This window comes from Myotis yumanensis, unplaced genomic scaffold (assembly GCF_028538775.1).
Source record: "Myotis yumanensis isolate MYYU_CA2020_CCGP unplaced genomic scaffold, mMyoYum1.0.hap1 SCAF_3, whole genome shotgun sequence".
NCBI classification, from domain to species: domain Eukaryota; kingdom Metazoa; phylum Chordata; class Mammalia; order Chiroptera; family Vespertilionidae; genus Myotis; species Myotis yumanensis.
Window position 1 is genome coordinate 49,469,797 of NW_027223754.1, and position 16,971 is coordinate 49,486,767.

Sequence of the window (16,971 nt, forward strand, 5' to 3'; positions counted from 1 at the left end):
CAAGCTTTCAAAGTTTTCCTATCAGTATTCTCCATTGTAATTAACCGATATTTGGAAAAACTACAAAGAGAAATAATAAACAATAAGTAAACCATAAGAAAATTGACCTTAGTTTTTAGTAAGTCAATGAAAACGGGGACTAGCTCATCATTAGCCTGCTGGTATGCTGTTTTTAAAATGCTTATACTTACACTACATTCCCTTTTATACTGTTCATGAGCCTCTAAAAATTCTGTGATGCTAATTTTTCAGGTTTCCATTTGTGTTCAGTATATTCCTTTCTTTATTTTTAGAACAGTTTGGCAGAGAAATTGAAAAGTCATTATTGCCCTTAAATAGTCTTAAAAGGAAAACAATATGTACCAGTACAAACAATAGTAAGGAATTAAAAGGAATTGTAATTAAAGAAACTGCTACTTGAAATTACCTTCCTACCTTTTTAGATAAAATAGAACATGTGAGATGAAAGCACAAGTTCCTGAAGGATATTAAAACACCATTCAATGCACTAGTCATGAATTTTAAGTGGATTATTTGAAATTCATCTGTTTTGTTCTAATGGATATAAGGAGTGCAATGAACCACTACACTGTGTTCACTGACAGCATAATTGTCACACAGCTTCTAGCAATTTTAACATTTTTACATGAAAAATACTGATATACACATACAGAGCCTTTTACTGTGTATTTGTATATCCCCTCTACCGAAAAATGGATAATTTACCACTTACCCATTACTATACCAGTTTAAAGTAATCAGCAAGATTAATTTTAATTTTCAAAATATTTAATTAAAGATATTTCATAAGCAAGTAATAAACAAAAAAAAGTAATTGTTGCTAGCCTTCCAGATAGTCTGCAAGCAGTGTCAAGATTGAATTATTGAGAATTAACTGAATAAATCAAGCAGAACCTAAGATTCCCCAGTGGTACAGCATTAGTCTCTACTGAAAAGAGCCAGCAGCAGGCATTTGATGGAATTGCAAAATGAGCCCAGGTCATTTGGTGTCCAGAAATCAGGAGTAGCCACACTACCTTTAAGCCACAATGCTTAAATGAGTGTTAGCAGCTAACATTCTTAACTTACTAAAATACTAGAGATTATAAATAAGATTTTTTTTAAATATATTTTTTATTGATTTTTTACAGAGAGGAAGGGAGAGAGATAGAGAGTTAGAAACATCGATGAGAGAGAACCATCGATCAGCTGCCTCCTGCACATCTCCCACTGGGGATGTGCCCGCAACCCAGGTACATGCCCTTGACCGGAATCGAACCTGGGACCTTCCAGTCCGCAGGCCGACGCTCTATCCACTGAGCCAAACCAGTTTCGGCATAAATAAGATTTTTTAAATGAATTCAATACCTGCTCTTTTATATTTTTATAAATTTTCATTTTATTATTAGTAAGAGCTAACATTTGAGTACTTACAATGTAAGAAGGCTCTGCCTTCTCTCATTTAATGTTAGTGAACTTCTCCGTCAAAGTTATTAATAACACTAGAGGCCCCGTGCACAAAATTTGTGCACTGGGGGGAGGTGTGTCCCTCAGCCCTGCCTGTGCCCTCTCACAGTCCAGGGGCCTCACAATCGATCACCCCAAAGAGGTAGGCCCTGCCCACTAGGCCGGGGCTCCGTGAAGGATCCCCCCACCCCCACCCCAGAGGGAGGCCCCGCCCACCCACCGCAGCCCGCCTGTCAGTGGCCTGGGACTCCCTCTGCAGGGTGATCATGGAGTGATGACTGGGCCCCGGACCAATCGCATCGCACCTGCCTTGGCTGGCCTGGTGCCAGGGGTGTCATAGGGTGGTCATCCAGAAGGTCGTTCAGCTGTCCGGTCTAATTAGCATATTACGCTTTTATTATTATAGATTATTTTGAGGAAATTGAGACTCAGTGAGTTAAGTAAGCTTGCCTCATGTATTAATCTACTCTATTCGGGCTGCTGTAACAAAAACAAAACTAGTTAAGACTGGGTGACCTAAATAACCATTTCTCACAGTTCTGAAGGCCAGAAGTGGCAGATCAAAGTTCTAGTGTCAGAAACCAATTGGGTTTTTGATGAAATTCTTTTTTTCTTTTTTTTTCCCCCTTATACACTGCTGCCTTCTCACTATGTCTTCACATGACCTTTCTTTCGTTCGTGTTGGGGAAGTAGGAGAGCTCTCTAGTGATTTGGTCTTATAAAAACCCAATTCTATCGAATCACAGTGCCACATTTATGACTTCATTAAACCTTAATTACTTCCATAGGGCCTATGTCTAAATACACTGGAGTTAGAGCTTCAAAATATAAATTTGGGGAAGGGGGGGGGGGGTGTCACAAACAGCCCATAAGCCTCAGCCACATAGTTAGTAAATATATATTATCTTTTAATGTTATATTTAAGTATCATGTAAAGTCAGTTACCAGATCATTTTCATGTTAACCTTTCATTGGAGACGGGTTCAGTGAAATAGCTTTTAAAGAGCCACAGAGAATTTAAAAAAAAATTCTAAAATTTCTGAATCCGTAATCAAACCATTTAAACACACTTCGTAGTCACTTCTCCTAAAATACGGTAGGGTATCAAAACTTCTATAATTAACACTGCCCATAGTACACTGTATAAAAGGTAACATAGGAAAAGAAGACAGGCAAATTCAAACTAGTAGAGATCGGTCTGCACTCTAAGTACTAGTAAAACAGACTTCTGGACTAGTGATATTAAGGAAACACTTAAATCCTAACACTTGAACTATCAATAGGTTAGATACAAATTATAAAAGGAAAGGCTGAGCCACTTAATCATTTGAGTTTAGTAAAACAAGTGAAGGGGGTATAAGTGATGACGATGAGGGAATGCGAGCCTACATGACATGGAAAAGAATGATGTTCCGAGGAGAATTAAGAGTAAAGAGTAAATTTCCCCTTATAAACCTGCGTCTTGAACGTGGGAAATCAGGAAGTCCTTCAGGTTGAATGAACACCGTATAAAAGATTTACAAACAGGTCAGAGCAGAGTAGTGTGCACCAGTGAACCACACACTGTTTCCAGATTCCTCCAGGCATGACACCACTTGGCACTTTCAGGTCCCTTCTGTTCTCACTGACCGTTAATTAGCAACAATTGCATCTTAGGGTTTCCCCTCAAGCATTATCACCCACAGAAGCAAACAAATCACGTTCATTAATTACAGTGAAGTAAATGTGCCAAAACCCACATTGGGTTAACCTGTTTGTTTTTAATGCTGACTTTGCCAAATAATACAGATACCCTACAGCAAGCACGTCAAACTCAAAGGCTAACACGGGCCAAATAGAGGAGGTATGTGGTCTGTGGGCCGCGAGTTTGACATGCTTGCTCTACAGGCTGATTGGAAATTAGTTATTTATTAGCTAAGACAAAATAACAGCTGAAGTAAATATTGGTATAGCAGACCATAGCAATAACATGAGCTATTGCTATTTCTAAAAAGGATTCAAGAGACTAGGAACATTCAATTAATGTTCACAATTTAAGCTTCATCTAGTTCTCAAATCTCTTTCATATGAGCTAGACAACTCTTTAAAATTCATCACTATCCACATCTTGATAGTTCTTATTTACATCTGGTTGAGCATTTTCTAAAAGCATCATGACCAAAGGAATCAAAGAGTCTATTGACCAGCTGTAATAACCATGGATAAGAGACTTGCTCTTTGTAGACTGGTTTTTTCATCTATTGATGCAAGCATGGAACACTATTTAAGATTAGTCTGGGTGGAAATTAATGATCCTGAGGGTTCGGAGATTAAAGATTTATCTCTTTCCATTAAGATATGGGCATTGAACACTAAATAAAATAGGTCAGATCTATAACAAATGAAGATTAGGAACATATGTGACTGTCAGATACACCACCTTTGGAAAGCCTAGCAAGAGGCTAAGAAATTGTTTTAAGCTATGTCTGTAGAACCGTACACATGCTCTTATGCACTATATAAATCTAGGCTAGTTGACATTTTTTAAGCAGTCTCATCTTTATTTGCTTGAAAACAGATTTTTTTCCCCAAAGCAAAGACCTGCTTTTGAATACACATTTGAATTTCACCAGAAGTGTTTAACAATAAAAGGGTTAAACATATAAAACATTAAATACCAATATAACCTTTGTAATACTGCTAAGAATTATATTTGCTTTTAAGAATGCATATTAAATCAAATAACAATTCCTTTTAAAAAATCAAGTCATAAAGTAAACATATCAAGTCATTAAATTTGCTCAAAAGTTACAAGGAGATAATCAGCATCAACCATAATCCATGCAGTCATGCCCTCGTTGTGAAAACTATTTAAGGGTGAGAAAAAGTTTCTATAATCACTTCAAATAATGAGATTATATTAAAATTCTTAATCAGATTAATATATACATCATAAAATTGGACCTCAATGTAAGGTAAGCATACAGAGTTACTAAACACTAAAAGTCAAAATGAGTATTTAATTTTATTTTCATTCTCAGGGTTTAGTTTTGACCAAATATATATCACATAGCCTACATTTTCCTACAAAACTTTAAGAAACAGTGAACTAATCTATTATTAAAATGCCCTTATAATTTAGAAGTTCAATTTATTTAATTGCCTCAACATACAAAGTATAGTGGCTTATTCAATACCTATTAGTTCTAGATTCTTGTCATCTACTGAAAAAAAATTGTAGGAAGTGCTAACTTATTGGTTCCCAGTGGGCATTTTACCCCCATGTGATAAATGGCAATGTATAAAGTCATTTGAGTTTGTCCCAATCATGTGCTCATGGAGGATGGGAAAGGTGGGAGTGCTATAGCATCTAACTGTTAGATTCTAACAGGTATGGGGAAGGAATGTTGTTAAACATCCTACAATGCACAAGGCAGCCCCACAACAGACAAAATGCCAACAGTGCTGAATTTAACAAACCTTGGATTGACTGAAATAATGTTCGGGTATGGAAATTGTGCTAAGGCAGCAGACACAGTGCTAGCTGATACAAATACAAAGAATAAGAAAAGAAAATGAACTAAAGTCCCAGGGCCTGGGTTTCACCTTTGGCTCCATCCCTTACTAACAATGAAACCTTGGGCAAATTGCCTGTTCTGCTGCAAAACAGAGCTAATCTCCCTTTTCTCAGTTATTGTGAGGAACATATGAAATAATATATGCAAAGTGGCCAGGACAGTGGCCAGGAATCAACCAATGTAGAACAAAAAATAAAGGGAAAATGTCACAGTACAGAGGAGCCTAAGGAAACATGAAAACTCAATTTAATACAGATGAGTTCCTGGAATGGAAAAGGACATTAGGTAAAACCTAAGGAAATCTAGGATCTCTTACCCTTTGAGACAGCATGGAGGGACCTGGAGAGTATAATAAGTAAAATAGGGCAATCAGAGAAAGACAAGTATCACATGATCTTACTCATATGTGGAATCTAATGGACAAAACAAACTGATGAACAAAATAGATGCAGAGACATAGAAGTATGGAACAGACTGATGAATCTCGGAAGGAAGGTGGGTGGGGTGGGGAGGGGAAGAGATTAACGGTGGAATTTATTTGCATAAATTCATAATCCATGGAAACAGACAATAGTGTGGTAAAGGCCTGGGGTGGGGATGGGTTCGGGGTGGAGAGAGGTCAATAGGAAAAAAAGGGGGGAGGGGTGTGACATCTGTAATACTATCAACAATAAAGATAAATTTAAAAAATTTAAGGATATCTAAATAAAGTATGAACTCTAATAATCATATGAATATTAGTTCTTTGTGACATATCATATTATGGTAAGATATTAGTAACAGAAACTGGTAGCAATATGTACTAACTTCATAACATTTTTGTAAATCTAAATCTGTTCTAAATTTTCTTTTTAAAAAAAAATATATTTTATTGATTTTTTACAGAGAGGAAGGGAGAGGGATAGAGAGTTAGAAACATTGATCAGCTGCCTCCTGCACACTCCCTGCTGGGGATGTGCCTGCAACCAAGGTACATGCCCTTGACCGGAATCGAACCTGGGACCCTTGAGTCCACAGGCCAACGCTCTATCCACTGAGCCAAACCGGTTTGGGCTAAATTTTCTTAAGTTATTAAAAATATTGTTATCAACTACTGTTTTCTTCCTTTTTCCAAACTCATCTACATAATCCACACCCTCTAGGAATTTTCCCTTGATTTACTCCTAACACCTGGATGATGATGTCAAACTTCAAACAGCAATCAACTGAAGACTTTCAGGAGGTGAGGAGACAAGATGTGATACCTACCACAGGATTTAACTCTATCTAAAAATAACAAATAAGTAAATCCCAGAACATTTAGGATATAGGAAGCTTTTTCAGAATTTTCTTTACAGAACATTACAGGATTGTCAAGATAAAAGAAAAGACCAAATTTTATTGAGCAGTAACCAAAACCTCTGGAAACAGACAAATGTAAAAATAGAAGTGTGTTATAGGTGTTAAAACTGGGCAATGTGACTGAGTGAAAAAAACTTCTTATACCATAATCCCAAGAGTGCAACCCGTTCACTGGATATTGATTTTGCTAGTCCAAAGTTTGCTTTTCCTCTTCTATGGCATTAGAGACCTCATGCTAACTGACGACTTAGGTGCCCTATAAAAGCAATGCTGCAGACAGGTAAAATAATCTCTATTAATAAGCACAAAGTTTACATGTTAACAGAAATACAGGCATGCCTTGGAGAGTCCAGACCACCATTCAAGTGAATATTGCAATAAAGTTAAGTACTAATTTTTTTAGCTGGTAGAGGGTCTTGCTTCAATTTGTAGAAAATTCAACATCTATGAAGCACACTAACGCTAAGCACAATAAAATGATGTAAGCCTGTAAAAATGAAATATTGGCACCTGCTTTAAATAAACAGATTAACGAGATAGCATATGGGATGTACTTTGAGTTCCCTGGAAAAGTTACACCAGGAAAATTCAAAGAATTAGGTTACAGTATACAGGGTAACAGAATAACATATCATATTTTTATCTGTCTACTTTTAAAATGCAGTACTGGCTAACGGCTGCCATACAGACCTTATCTCTTATTTCTTGTATTTAACTCAGGCTCCTGGTCTTTACAGCCCTTTAAGGTACAAAAGATTTACAAATAGAAAAACAAAAGTACAAAGTCATTTGCCAGAACACTCAGAAAAGAAGTGGTATTTTGAATTCAGTTGTATTTGCTCCCAAATACTCTGAAGTCCTAACATAGGTGCATGTGAATGTGATCTTATTTGGAAAAAGGATCTTTGCAGATGTAATCGTTTTACAATGAGGTTATTCTGATAGGGCAGTGTCCTTATAAGGCAGTGGTTCTCAACCTTCTGGCCCTTTAAATACAGTTCCTCGTGTTGTGACCCAACCATAAAATTATTTTTGTTGCTACTTCATAACTGTAGTGTTGCTACTGTTATGAATTGTAATGTAAATATCTGATATGCAGGATGGTCTTAGGCGACCCCTGTGAAAGGGTCGTTCGACCGCCAAAGGGGTCGCGACCCACAGGTTGAGAACCGCTGTTATAAGGGGGAAAAGACACAGACACATAGGGAGAAGAGAGACCTGGGACAACAGAGGCAGAGATTGGAGTGACGCATCTACAAGTGAAAGAATAACAAAGATTATGGACAACCAGAAGCTAGGAAGATACAAGGAAGGATCTTCCCTAGAGAATTCAGAGGAAGTGGAGGCCTTTGACTCCTTGATTATGGACAGCTAGCTGCCATCACTATATATATATATATATATATATACATATATATATATATATATATATATATATATATATATATATTTGATTTCAGAGAGGAGGAAGGGCAAGGGAAAGAGAGGTAGAAACATCAACGATGAGAGAAAATCATTGATCAGCTGCCTTTTGCACACCCCCTACTGGGGATTGAACCTACAATAGGGCATGTGCCCTTAACTGGATTTGAACCCGGGACCCTTCAGTCTGCAAGCCAATGCTCTATCCATTGAGCCAAATCAGATAGGGCCGTGGTCAGCAAACCGCGGCTCGTGAGCCGCATGCGGCTCTTTGGCCCCTTCAGTGTGGCTCTTCCACAAAATACCGACTTCTGCGCATGGGCCACAAAGTTTCAATCGCACTATACGTGCACGCCCGCACGTGGTATTTTGTGGAAGAGCCACACTGAAGGGGCCAAAGAGCAGCATGTGGCTCATGAGCCGCGGTTTGCCGACCACTGAGATAGAGTAACAATAAATTTCTCAGTCCACCAATTTGTGGCATTTTATTATGACAGCCCTAGGAAACGTGATGGGGTTCTTGTCCCAGCATCAAGAAGGGTTCAGGAATCTGGAAAAGGCTGTGCGTAGATGACACAGGAATCCAGAGACTAAGGAGTCCAGAGATGAGATATAATTTTGAAAGGCACTGGGGGTCAGAGGACCTTCAGCTAAAGGAACTGAAGACTCCCTCCTTATCTAGGACCCTTGCTTTTATTAACACAATTTGTCCTAAGGCAAGGTGGAGATAATACACTTCAAAAGATAAGGTTTCAAAGGGTACAGAAGCATTGTCAGTTTGGGGAATAGCCTACCGCTGTTCAGGTGTTTGGCCAGTAGGAGGCAATAACATGTAGATTAAGATGCTCTTTAACTGTCTGGCAGCCACAATCAGTTTCCTATTCAGGTTTGGGGAAATGCCTTTAGCCATTCCCAACAGGTGACGACATGTGTGACTCAACCCTGTTGAGTCCCCAAGTCTCATCAACATTTTGATGAAACTCTTGAAATTATGGCATGCTGGAATTGGTTCCCGGCAAAACTAACACAATGAGAAACACAGAAACATTGGCTCCCATTACTGCATCACTAGGACTAGAAGGAGGGAGCTAAGTATAGAAAGTGAGATTAACAAATGCCAACTGTAGCAAGCAAAACCAGTGAAATAGCACAGTGAGCCCTCCCTGCCCATTGCACCTGCTGATCTGATAAAGAGTGGTCTTTTCCTTGCATTCAAATCCACTAACCAAGCACTTCTACTCTTCCCTCTGAGAGCCATCAACTCGATTTCTAATACAAATTTCCTTACAGCACCTAGGGATCTATTCGCAAATGGCTGCAGCTCAGAGTTGGTATTTTGGCTGTTAGAGAAGACAGGTGCCACATTTTGCATCAGATAAAAACCTGGCCATTTCCTTCATTCAGAAAGTGAACCTTAGGATTTCTCAAAACTGTTTCAAATTACCAGCTGAAAAGGTTTTAAATTCTTAAATATTGATGTATTTCCCTTCAATCCATAATATAAAGACAAAATTCAGAATTTTGTCACCATGTGTTAATCTGAATCTTTCAAATGGAAGAAGAGTAAGGTCAATTATTAAGATCTTAGAAAGGCACACATGAAAAGAGGTTCTCTTTCAAATTTATCATTAGCATTTTGAAAATTAAAAGGAACATTAGTAACTCAAACTCAAGCCTGAGGCCACTTGACCTAACCCTTTGCTCATTGTCACCTTGAGGAAGGAGTCCGTTTCACTGGTTGCCTTTTTACAAAAGAGAGACTTTTATTAGATAGAGGACCCAACTCCTAGATCACGGCAAATTGCAGCTCCAGAAAGGGGGAGTGTAATTTATCTCAGAGAACAGGGTCAGCTGTTAACTATATATCTTAACAATAAAATGAATCACACCCGTTTACTGAGTTATTTCAGAACTGATCGTCCAATTCAATTCATTATTTTGCACATGTGAAGAACCCATGCTCCTAGTCAAAAGATAAGATTTAGCTCGTTGGCAGAACCTATCAATTTCCCTCCTAATATCCTGTTGGTATTAAAACAAGTCAAAAGCTTATATTCATTGAAATATTGCTTATCCTCAGTAAGTGCAACTAATAAATATTTTATACCAAGTTCCCGCTACTAGAACTTATTTAACAGAAACCTCTCATCTCCCTCAGGAAGTCTGGGGAGAAGAGCAAGGAGATGAGCTTGGCACCTGAGATTTTACCAGCCTGGCAAATAAGGTGGGTAACAGAGGTTCTCCTCCCCGGACCATATTGTGAAGCTGGGATGCGAGAGTGAGTGAGTGTGTGTGTGTGTGGTGCGGGGGGGGGGGGGGGGGGGGGGAGGGCAGAGGCAGGGGAGGGTGGACGGGTGGGTAGAGATCCACTAAAGAACTTGTATGCATATACGCATAACCCACGGACCCAGACAATAGGGCGGTGAAGGCCTGGGGCGGGGGACCATAGCGGGCTGGAAGAGGTCAATGGGGGGAAGGGGAGGACATATGTAATACTTTCAACAATAAAGATTAAAAAAATAAGAGAGCTCCTCAAATTCAAGTATCATCATCCTTGCCACAAGCAATGCTGCAGAGCACATGCTGGGGGACCTGTTCAGTGCCCGGCATGTAGCGCGCGCATAGCCGAATACGCGGCGAAGGTGAAGTTCAAGTTTGGGTAACTTAGCAAAGCCGGCTGTGAGGGTAACCCGTAGCCCGAAAGGAACCCAATTCTCCAACACCGCGGGGCGCCCACCCAGCGGCTGCTGCTGCGCCGGGTCCAGAAGTCGCTGCGCGTGGCACGGACGGGGCGGGGGCAGGGCAAGCCCCGCTCGGCCGCCACGCTCCCGCGCCTCCCACCCCCCAGGACCTAGATCAGGAGCACCTACCCGCTTCCTCTGCCCCGAGCGGAGCCGCGGAAAGACCAAAGCTTCCGGGTGGCCGCTGTCTCCCGCACCGTGGCCAGGAGTCCGGCTAGCCTGCAGCCAACTCCTCGGACCGCTGAGAGGTCAGCAGCCCCGCCGCGCAGCCAAGTGTGGGCTCCGGGGAGGGGCTCCCGCCGGGCAACGCCCTCGCCACGGGCCAGCGGAGGCCCTGAGGCTGTTGCCAGGTCAGCGCGGCAGGCGGTGGGGCTGAGGGCCCGTGCTACCTCGCCCCCCAGAGCGCCTCTGACTCCTCAATATTATGGCAGGTACCCAGGTGCTGGTGTTTCACTGGTCTCCAACCACCCGGCCTGCTTCAACCACCCAAGTCCAGGGGTAAGTACATGGTGGACACAGACCACCTGAGTTCAAACTGTTGTTGTTTTTTAAAAATTAATTCTTTATCGTTGAAAGTATTACATATGTCTCCTTCCCCCCATTGACGCCTTCCAGCTCGCCCTCAACCCCCCCTCTACCCCCTCCACCCCCACACCAGGCCCCTCACCACCCCATTGGCTGTGTCCATGGACCATGCATATATGCATACAAGGTTGATTACCTTATTTGATTGATTACCTCCTTGGTTGATTACCTCCCACCCGCCTTCCCTCTGAGATTCCGCACTCTGTTCCATGTTTCCACGAGTTCAAAGTATCTCAACGCTGTGCCTCGTTTTCCTCATATCGAGGTACAATATTAGGACCCACCTCCCGGAGTTTATTGTGAAATTTACATGAACTAATCAGCAGTAAGTCACTGGTTCTGGAAAAGTGCTTAAATGATTTCATGGTAATAAACACAGCGACTTTCACATATTCCTTCCGGTAAAGAAAAAACAAATCCTTGCCTGGCCCAGGAAAGCCATGTGTACAAGGACCTGAACCGCAGTAGGGCTGGCTACTAAGGAAATCTGTGGTCTCTTACAGGGGATGATTGTGGGAAAGGTGTGCAGGGAAAGGGCTTTGGAAAGTAAGGGAAGCATCTTAATTGCAGGGAAAATTGAAGGCAAGGAATCCCGGCTCAGGACACATTGCCGAGTCCAGGAGACCCAGAAGTTGGAGTTCTTTCTGCATAGATCCAAGAGACCAACAATCAAGTCTAAGAGACCAATCATCCAATTGAAATAGGAATTTTAGGGGAATATAGGCAGGCTGCGGGAATTTTTAGAATTGGGGTCCATGGAAAAACACAGGGCTACATATTATAATGTCTTTTCATAATAAGGAGGATGCTTGTGTGATTTAGTTATAAATTAAAATGGGTTTTACATAGGAGCTCATTAGCTCAGTGAAAAATTTGCTACATTTGGTTGTTTCAGATTATACATATTAAGAAGCAGTTATCCAGGATGTGGAGGTTTAGTAGGTGGTATATAGAAATCACTGCTCACAAAATTTTGAAAATAGTTTGTCAATTATTAGGTCTTTTTGAAACGAAATTTTTGGACTGGAACACGCAGTGGAACCCGGATTCTTTGTCAGCCGGAGTCGAAGAATGAATCCACGGACAGAGGGTAGTATAGCAAAGGTGGAGATTTATTGAAGAACAAGTACAGACTCCCACGTGGGGAGGAGGAAAGGGTCCCACTGAGTTCCCTTTCCCTATGGTGTATAAAGGCTGCAGATCTAGGTGCCTTGATATCCCCTCTGATTGGTCACTATTCCCTTAGGCTGGTTACTATAGTGACTCCTGAGGCCTTCTTCCCTCATTGTCCTCCTATTCCTTCTGGGCTTTCTTCCTCCTCTATTTTGTAAATATAGACCTTTCTTAGCTACTTCCAGTTCCCTTGTCTTATGGAGATGTAACTGCACCTGGCTTCCTTGTGTTATGAAAATGTACCTTCTCCTAGTCTGTAGCCCTGTGTTTTTCCATGGACCCCCAATTCTAAAAATTCCCTAAGCCTGCCCATATTCCTCTAAAGTTCCTGTTTCACTTTTTTAATGCTCATTTTCCTTCTGGTGGAGTAAAACATATAGCCTCACTTGATACAACTCAGGACCTGTTTTAATTACCCAATAGACTAGTTAACTTTAGTCTGTTCCATGCTACATAATAATGAATACACATGTCCATTCTCACTATATGGAAGGAAAACAAGCTCATCTCGTTTCTGAAAGCAAACGTTGCAAACACTAGTATTGGGCCTTTTGATAAAGCCGTGTCTTAGTCCATCCAGGCTGCTGAAACAACATACCACAGACTGAGTGGTATTATTTCTCATAGATCTGGAAGCTGAAAGTTCAAGATCAGGGTGCAGGCCTGACAGGTAAGGGCTCTTATCCAGGTTGCAGACTTCGTGCTGTACCCGCACATGGTGAAAGGGCCAGGGAGCTCTATGGGATCCCTTTTATATGGGCACTAATTCCATTAATGAGGGCAGAGCCCAAGGCCACATTTCTAAATCCATCACATTGTACATTAGGATTTCAACATACAGATTTTTGGGGACACACATATTCAGACCATAGCAGCAGGTGACCTCAGTGATAATTTTCATGGCTTAGATAACATTTCAAAGAATTTTTCACCAGCTTTTGTTATGTTTTTCTTCCTCACCTGGAATTCTGCATTTCCTTTGCTCTACTTATCCACATTCTAAGCATCTTGGAGGCCTAGTCCAAACCCCAACCTTCATCACTGGACAGATTTGTCTAGGTTACCCTCAAATACTACTTCTCTGACCTCCAATGGCGCTTATCAAATATGTTACTATTAGCCCATTGTCACATATTTTTAATGAATAGACTAATTTGAGAGCAATTTTAGTTTCACAGAAAAACTGAGCAGAAAGGACATATACCCCCACTACCTTATTATTATTATCTTGAGTTAGTGTGGTACATTTGTTGCAATGGAGGAGCTAATATTGATACATTATTAACTAAAGCTTGTAGATTATATTAAGGATTTTCCCTTAGAGTTCCATAGGTCTATGAGTTTTGACAAATGGGTAATGTCATATGTTCACCATTATAGTATTATACAGAATAGTTTCACTGTCCTAAAAATCTCATTTTCTATGTATTCATTCTGATACTGAATTTTTGGACTGGAACCCAGATTCTTTGTCCATCGGAATTGAAGAATGAATCCACGGACAGAAAGTGGTATAGCAAAGGTGGAGATTTATTGAAGAACAAGTACAGAATCCCGTGTGGGGAGAGGGAAGAGTCCAGCAGAATGGGTCCCACTGAGTTCCTTTCCCTATGGCTTATAAAGGCTGCAGATCCTGGTGCCTTGACATTCCCTCTAATTGGTCAATATTCCCCTTCGAGTTGGTTACTATAGTGATTCCTAAGGCCCTCCTTCCTCATAGTCCTTCCATTCTTCTGGGCTTTCTTCTTTTCCATCTGAATGAAGGGCTTCCTTCTCTTTATTTTGTAAATATAGACCTTTCTTGGCTACTTCCAGTTCCCTTGTCTTAAGAAGATGTAACTGCACCTGGCGTCCTTGTCTTATGGAAATGTACCTTCTCCCAGTCTGGACCCCAATTCTAAAAAAATCCCTAAGCCTGTCTATATTTCCCTAAAATTCCTGCTTCAATTCCTTCTCTCTTTCACCCAAGCCCTGGAAACCACTGATCTTTTTATTGCCTCTGTAGTTTTGACTTTTCTAGAATGTCATACAGTTGGAACAATGTAGTATGTAGAGTTTTCACATCAGCTTCTTGCATTTAATAATATGCACTTAAGGTTCCTTCATGTCTTTTCATGGCTTAATAGTTCATTTCTTTTTAGCACTGAATAATGTTTCATTGCATAGATGTACATTTCTCCATTCATCTACTGAAAGAATCTTGAGTGCTTCCAAATTATGGATATTAGAAATAATGCTGCAGGTATTTGTGTGAATGCAAGTTTTCTCTTTTTTTAAATTTTTATTTATTGATTTTAGAAAGAGAGAGGAAGGGAGAGAGGGAGAGAGAGAAGAGAGGGAAACATTGATATATTGTTCCACTTATTTATGCATTCATTGGTTGCTTCTTGTATGTGCCCTGACTGGGAATTGAACCCAAAACCTTGGTGTATCAGGATGGCACTCTAACCTACTAGGCAATCCAGCTGAGGCCTGAACATGTTTTCAATTCATTCGGGTAAACACATGATTTCTGGGCCATTTGATAAGATCGTGTTTAGCTAAGAAACTATAAGACTGTTTTCCCAAATAACTGTACCATTTTCATTTTCACCAATGATGAATGACATTTTCTGTTGGTCCACAAGCATTTTGTGTTGTCAGTGTTTTGTACTTTAGCCATTGTAATGGATATGCTAATGGTATTTCATTGTTTTGATGAACAGTTTCTTAATGACATAAAATATTGTGTATCTTTTTGTTTCTTTGCCCTTTATATATCTTGATCATATTTCCATTTTTTATTGATTGTTTCTATTCTCATTGTTGAGTTTTAAAGGTTCTTTGTATACTTTAGATATAACATATGATATGTGTTCTCAACTATTTCCCAGTGTGTGACTTGTCTATTTATTCTCTTAGAAGTGTCTTTTTTAAAAAATATATATATTTTATTGATTTTTTACAGAGAGGAAGGGAGAGAGATAGAGTTAAAAACATCAATGAGAGAGAAACATCGATCAGCTGCCTCCTGCACATCTCCTACTGGGGATGTGCCCGCAACCCAGGTACATGCCCTTGACCAGAATTGAACCTGGGACCTTTCATTCCGCAGGCTGACGCTCTATCCACTGAGCCAAACCAGTTTTGACAGAAGTGTCTTTTATAGAGCAGAAGTTTTTCGTTTTAATGAAGTCCAACATTTTTTAATTTAATCATGGAGAATACATTTGGTATTGTAGCTAAACCCAAAGGCATCTAGGTCTTCTTCTATGTTATCTTCTAGGAGTTTTTATTTTTATTTTATACTTATGTCTATAATACACTTTGATATTTTATGAAACATATACTATCTATGTCTACATTTATTGTTCTGTGTGTTGATGTGCAGTTGTTCCAGAGCCTTCTGTTGAAATGACTGTCCTGCTCTGGCTGAGTAGCTCATTTGGTTAGAATGTAGTCCCAATACACCAGCAGTTCTCAACCTGTGGGTCGCGACCCCTTTGGCGGTCGAACGACTCATTCACAGGGGTCGCCTAAGACCATCCTGCATATCAGATATTTACATTATGATTCATAACAGTAGCAACATTACAGTTATGAAGTAGCAACGAAAATAATTTTATGGTTGGGTTACAACATGAGGAACTGTATTTAAAGGGCCAGAAGGTTGAGAACCACTGCAATACACTAAGGTTTTAGGTTTGATCCCTGGTCAAGGTACATACTTGAACTCACCAATCAATATGTATAAAGAGCCAGGGGCAGTCACATCTGACACAACCAAACAGACAACCAAACAGGCTGAGTGAGGCGACAAGTCTGTCAGGGGGGTTAATGAGGGACGACCAAACGACTGAGCAGCAGGCTACGTGGGGTGACCAGGCCGGCAGGGGGGGCCAGTGAGGGGCGACCAGGAGGGCAGGGGACCCAGTTGGCGGCAATCAGGCTGGCGGGGGGGGGGGGGGGGGAGGGGGGAGCAGTGATGGGTGACCAGGCAAGCAGAGGGAGCAGTGAGGGGTGACCAGGCCAGCGGGGGGGGGGGCAGTTGGGGGATACCAGGCCAGCAGGGGGACAGTTGGGGGCAACTAGGCTGGCAGGGGGGCAGTTGGGGGCAACCAGGCTGGCAGGGGGGGGCAGTTAGGGGCAACCAGGACAGCAGAGGGGGGCAGTTGGGGGCGACCAGGCTGGCAGGGGGGGCAGTTAGGGGCAACCAGGACAGCAGAGGGGGGCAGTTAGGGGCGACCATGCTGGTAGGGCGGGGCAGTTAGGGGCGACCAAGCTGGAGGGGGGGCAGTTGGGGGTGACCAGGTTGGCGGGGGGGGGCAGTTAGGGGTGATCAGGTCACAGGTCAACAGGCAGAATCAGTTAGGGGTGATCAGGCTGGCAGGGGGGCTAGTTAGGTGTGATTAGGCAGGCAGGTAGGTGAGCAGTTAGGAGCCAGAGGTCCTGGATTGTGAGAGGGATGTCCGACTGCCGGCAGTCAGACATCCCCCGAGGGGTCTCAGATTGAAGAGGGTGCAGGCTGGGATGAGAGGACCCCCGCGCCCCCGCCAACCATGCACACATTTTGTGCACCGGGCCTCTAGTAAATGAATAAAAGTGGAACAAAAATCAATGTTTCTCTCTCTCTCCCTTCCTTTCTCTTTCTCAAATCAATCAAAAAAAAAAATTGTCCTTTTTCTATCGAATTGTCTTTGCTTCTT